Source organism: Grampus griseus (assembly GCF_964374135.1).
Source record: "Grampus griseus genome assembly, chromosome: X".
Classification (NCBI taxonomy): domain Eukaryota; kingdom Metazoa; phylum Chordata; class Mammalia; order Artiodactyla; family Delphinidae; genus Grampus; species Grampus griseus.
This window is the reverse complement of record NC_138999.1, coordinates 119,375,550-119,381,774: the sequence shown is the minus strand read 5'-3', so window position 1 is coordinate 119,381,774 and position 6,225 is coordinate 119,375,550.

Sequence of the window (6,225 nt, the reverse complement as noted above, 5' to 3'; positions counted from 1 at the left end):
TTGATGATCCATTTTTGTAAAATGTTATGGAGTTTATCACTGAGAGACAAAGAGGCAACACAACTACACATTTTGCACAGTGGCCAATCACCAACAGACTTTGAAAAAGTGATGTGGTTGGTCACTAATCGTTCCGTTATTTACATAGTAAATTTGTGGACTGAAGAGATAGCACTGAAGTTTGTACTTTATGCAATTACTCATAGTTAATATACCGTGGTGACTGAAATTCCAACTGTGTTGTTGGAGGACTGATACTATCTAATAACTCATAGTAACTGAAATTTGTGAATATTGGAACCGTGCAAAGAAAGGATTGCCCATACTTTACGTAAGGGCCCCAATATACTTTAATAAATGGAAAGACACCAAACTTAATTTTTACTTAGTGCTCACTATGTGTCATGTGCTGTTCTAAGCTCTTCTTTACATGGGTTAATGAACTTTATCTACACACAAACCCTATGAAGTAGGTACTATTAGTATCCCCACTTTACAGATACAGAAACTAGAGCACAGAAAGATTAAGTAACTTTCTAAAAGTCACACAGCTAGGAAGTACCAATGCCAGAAATTGAACTCAAGCACTCCCAAGGCTGAGCACTTCACCAGAGCCCTGTGATGCCTCATACACCACAGTGCCAAGATGTTCATTTTCCCATAGTAAGTTACAAGTTTAGTGCTATTCCCATAACCATTCCAGCAGGATTTTTGCAAGTAGAACTTGAGAGATTCTAAGTTCATTTACAAAGCAATGGGCTAGAGTAACTAATAATTATCTTCCAATATTAAAACACAATTTAAAGCTACACTAATTAAAGCAGTGCAGTTCCAGAACTAGAGTTGAAAGACAAATCAAAGTAATGCAGTAGGCAGCCCAGAAAAAGACTGTCATATCTTCAAATGCTTTTTAGTATGAGTAAGTTGTACCCCAAATCAGAGAGAAAACGAAATGTAGTGTGCAAACGGTGTTGGGTAAATTGGTTAACTATCGTAAAATAAAGTTGGATCCTTTCTTCGTATTTCACACCAAGATAAAATTTTGTGATTCAGAGAGCTAGTGGAGAAAAGGAAAGCACAAATGCATAGATAAAACTAAAAGTGAATATGTAAAATATCTTGGTGCTAGAGAAAGACTTTATTAACATACAAGCAATAGAAAAAAAACAAAAAGAGAAAAACATAATAGAGTCAACCATATTCAAATTGAAAACTTCTGTATGTGAAACATGCAATGAACAAAATTAAAAGACCAACTAAAAACTAAGATTTTTGTTTTGAAACAACATAACAAAGTGTTGGTAGGTATTCTGATTATGTAAGGAGATCATAAAAAGAAGCAGGGAAAATGTACAACCCAATAGAAAAAAAATGGAAAAGACCATAAATAGATGCTACACAAATGAAACACAAAGCCTAATCAAGATACTTAAATGCTAAACACTATATGTAATAACAGAAATACAAATTAAAATGTTTTTGGCTTAGTAATTAGAAAGACTGTTTTGTGTGTTTCATTATAACAAGACATTTTTGTGTGTGTTTTATTATAAATGTCCACATTTGGGGAGGATGAGATGAAACAGTGACACTGAATCCTCCTGCTGGGAGTTTACACTGATACACCTTTCCTGGGAAGCAATCTATCGAATGTTTTTAATTCACAATTTTATTTGCTAATTTATCTTCTGGGAATCCTTCCTAAGAATACTAGTGTTTATAATGTTGACAAACCGCGTAGCACAGGACTGCTCACTAAGACAAAATTAGTTAGACAAATGTGTCTTTCAATTGTGCAGATTAATAGTGGGGTTTTCCAAGAATATCTATGGGAATGGGGAAATGCTCAAAAACATTAAGCAAAAATCAAAGAGAGGGCATTCAAATTTATACACTATGATCCCAATTTTTTAAAATTTATTTATTTTAATTTATTTATTTTTGGCTGCGTTGGGTCTTCGTTGCTGCGCATGGGCTTTCTCTAGTTGCAGCAAGCGGGGGCTACTCTTCGTTGTGGTGCACGTGCTTCTCATTGCTGTGGCTTCTCTTGTTGTGGAGCACGGGCTCTAGGTGCGCAGGCTTAGTAGTTGTGGCGCATGGGCTTCGTTGCTCCACAGCATGTGGGATCTTCCTGGACCAGGGCTCGAACCTGTGTCCCCTGCATTGGCAGGTGGATTCTTAACCACTGCGCCACCAGGGAAGTCCTATGATCCCAATTTTTAAGATAAAAGTAAATATTTGCATAGAAAAAAATATAGATGGAAAGATAACCAAATGTTATCCCTGAGTGATGGGACTACAGGTTACTTTTATCTTCTTTTTAACTTTCTGCACTTTCCAACTTCTTTAAAACAGACATGTATTATGTTTATAATTTAAAACAATCACAAACATAATTTCAATGTTTTTCTCTGCATCCATCCATCTATCCACCCACCTACTCATCCCCTTCTTCCTCTCTTTCCTTCAAGTCTTAAAGAAACCTGTATTCCTTCTCCTGTCCTAGGTTCACTTCCATTGTCGCCAAGGTCAATTACAGTTGACTCTTGAATAGTATGGGTTTGAACTGTGCAGGTCCACTTATACACGGACTTTTTTCCATGAACACATCCTACAGTACCACACGATCTACGGTTGGTTGGCTCTGTAGGTGCAGAACCACAGATAGGAGGGTCCACTGTAAAGTGGATTTTCGACTGCGTGGGGGGGCAGCGCCCCTGACCCCCACCTTTTTCAAGGGTCATCACTAACTATCTTCTTTTGAAAGCTCTGTTCTCTCCCTTCTCATGGGCTCCTTTTCCTCCGCCCTTACACATGATCACATTCCTACTAGCTCCGAATCACTCTCACTTAACCTTGGGCTCTTTCTACCACTCCCTCCTCCCACCAAGAACATCTTTTAAGTGTGGTCTACATTTACTTCCTCTGCCTCTTTACCAACTACTCCTTAAACCTTCCCAATCTGCCTTTCAAATCAATCAGATCACCACTTCTAATTGCCTACTCCAAGTGCTTCCCAGGAGCCCTTAACATCTCCACCCCCAGGCTGCATTTGCCAGTGCCCATCAAGCTCTTTCATGAAACCATAGCTGTGGTAACAGACCCTGCCCCTTCCTACTTCCAGCTTCCCCCCTCACCTCTCACCAACAACTTTATCTTTTCCTGGCTCTCCTTCCTCCACCTCTCTCAGACCTTACCTCTCTCCTAAATTCAAGTCTCAAATTTCCAAGTCCCTGCTCAACCTCCACCATCCCCATGCCTAGCATGGGACACCTGTGGACCTCTCACCAGCCCAAACCCACTCTTCCTACAGACTTGTCTGTTTCTATAAATAGTACCACCTAAGTTCCCCTGCAAAATACTCACTTGGCTTTGAGAAGCGGACTGTCTTTTCCACACCCGCTGCCAAAGCCTCAGCTCAGGCTCTTGTCTTTTTTTGTTTTCCTGGAGAGATGAAGAAGGCTGTATTGTACATCTTTGCACTGGATTGACTTTTTTGGTGGGATGAGCCTCCTCCTTGGCTGTAGGAACTGGAAGTGGGAAGTTTCCCATTAACCACTGCGAGCCCTTTATTAGAAATGCAGCAGAGATATCGTAGAACTCTTCCAGGGTATATTCTCTTACTTTAGTTTTATTTAAAAGACAGCCCACACAGTTTCCAGAAGCATATCACTGAGATGGGATGTTGATAGCCAGAGGAAGTTTGAGGAACCAGATTGCTAGGAGTCGGAGCAATTTTGGCACAGAGGCAGAGAGGAAAAACCCTCAAGTCAATTTCATAATTCATGAGGCAACCCAGAGATGGGTTATACTGCAATGAGTGGGACATCAGTAGAGCTTCCCATTTTAGCTAGCGAGTCTTGCTAACTAGGAGTTAGACTTGGAAAAGCATTATTTAAAGTTGACGAACCCTCTGAGTTTTAGTGGTCTTGGGCAAAACCACGGTCTCCGCGCTCTAGTGAAGGTTCCACTTCACAGCAGTTGGAATGTTCTTCCTCAGCAAGGGAGCTTGCCTTACACACGTGCTGACAGCTGCAGTCACCAGCAATAAACCTAATAATTACCTCCTTTAGGGCTACACAGAAAAGATGTTGCAGAAGAAAATTCCTCGATTTTTCTTAAAGAAGAATACACACATACATGGAGTTTCTCTTCAGTGCAATCTTTGTATTTTCCCCTTTTTACATGACTCACTCCTCTCCCCACATCTTTTACTCCCCACCTCCCTCTCTACTCTACCCTTCTAACCTGTACCAACAACTCTATACATATCGTTTTGTATTTTGCTTCATGGCCAAATAATTATATACAAATTACACACACTTTAAAATACATATTTCATTTTATTTTAAAAATGAGATATTCAGCACATCTTTTTGCATCTTATTTTCATACTGAACAATTTCTCATGTAAATCCTTCCAAATCCCCAGTAGAGCTCCCTTTCATTCTTTTTGAGTTCTGTGTAATACTCCACTGCCTTGATGTATTACCAACTTATTCAAGCATCCTCACTATTTACAACATTCTCTGTTTTCATTTGTGTGTGTGCGTGTGTTCGCTGCAATAAACATGCTTGTATATAGACTTTTGTGTATTGTGCTTTTATTTCCATGGGACATATTCTCAGGAGCAAGACTGCTGAAGTAAAGCACTTTGCAGGATCTTTCAATATTTGTTCAGGAAGAGGTAGTATCACTTTTTTAAAAATTTGCCTGTTTGATGGGTGTAAGCTGTTATCACTTTACTTTGAGCCTCCTTGACCACTACTGAATTTGAGCATCTTGTCATAAGTTTGCTTACCCTTTTGCATTCCTATTGTGTGGGTGTGTCTCTTCACATCCTTTGCCGATTTTTCTTTTAGGGTATTTGTCCCCTTCTATGTAATTTGCAAGAGCTCTCTGTATATTGTAGCTATACTTTCTGTCTGTCGTTTTCATTACAAACAATTGCTAAGTCTATTATTTGTCTGTGGACTTTGTTTATGGTTCTTTTGTGATACAGAAGTGTTTAATTCATATACTGTCCAGTAAGCCCATCTTTTCTTTTACAGATTCTGAGAGTATCCAGTCTTGTCCCGTCTTATATATGTAGTCTTCAGGAATTTCCTGCAAAATTTTTACTATTTTGTTTATATTTAAGTCTTCATCTGTAATTTATTTTAATATATGATGAAAGATAGTGCCCATGCAATGTAGTTTTCTTCTTGAAAGGTATTAGATGTATTATCATTTATTAAATCACCTTTTTCCTCAATAAATAAAATTATCATTTTGTATCACCAGATATCCAAACACTTTAAAAAGCCACCACACTCTAATGAAATCAACATACTCTTAGCATTGGAGTAGACAAATTAGATAAATGGTACAGAAAAGAGAATCATATACTTGCTGCATTGAAAGATCAAATTTTCAGAGTTCTTTCCCGCCTTTGAGACCCTCAAAGAAGAACATGGGTGACTTCAAAAGGATACTATGAGGATAACACACTACTATATATAAAGTAGATAATCAACAAGGACCTACTGTATAGCACAGGGAACCCTACTCAATACTCTGTAATGACCTATATGGGAAAAGAATCTGAAAAAGAATGGATATATATATATGTATAACTGAAGCACTTTGCTGTACACCTGAAACTAACACAACATTATAAATCAACTATACTCCAATGTAAAATAAAACTTTTAAATTTTAAAAAAGGATATTATGAGGATAAAGGAAACAAGGCACGTAAGGCACTTAGCACAGTGCCTGGCACATAGCACACCTATTAATAAAGCGTAGCTGCTGTTATATCTGCTCTCTTGACACTTACCTATTCTGTCGTGTATGCGCTATGTGCGCCTTTTGTGAGCCTACTTTGAGCTCCTGAAGGGCAGTAACTGTGCCTCAGCTCGCTCGGCACCTAGATCACCCTTAATAAAGGATTAATCAGAACTCATCCTTGTAGACAATAGCCATGTGCTTTGGCAGTTCTAAGTTGTCTTACTTTGCAAATCTAGGCTGAGTGCTCTGTTCTCTGGGATGGATCACTGTAGCTATTGTTCACCGAGTATCCTGCCCTGGGCTCTTTCACGGATGCCTTCGCCTCTGCTTTGTCTCTCTAATGCTTAGCAGTCCTTGGCACAGTATAGGACAGACAGTGAATTATTCTGAGTAACTTTTCTTTATGATATCAATCTACTACTGGGATAGCAGTGTTTATTTTTATGAGTTAT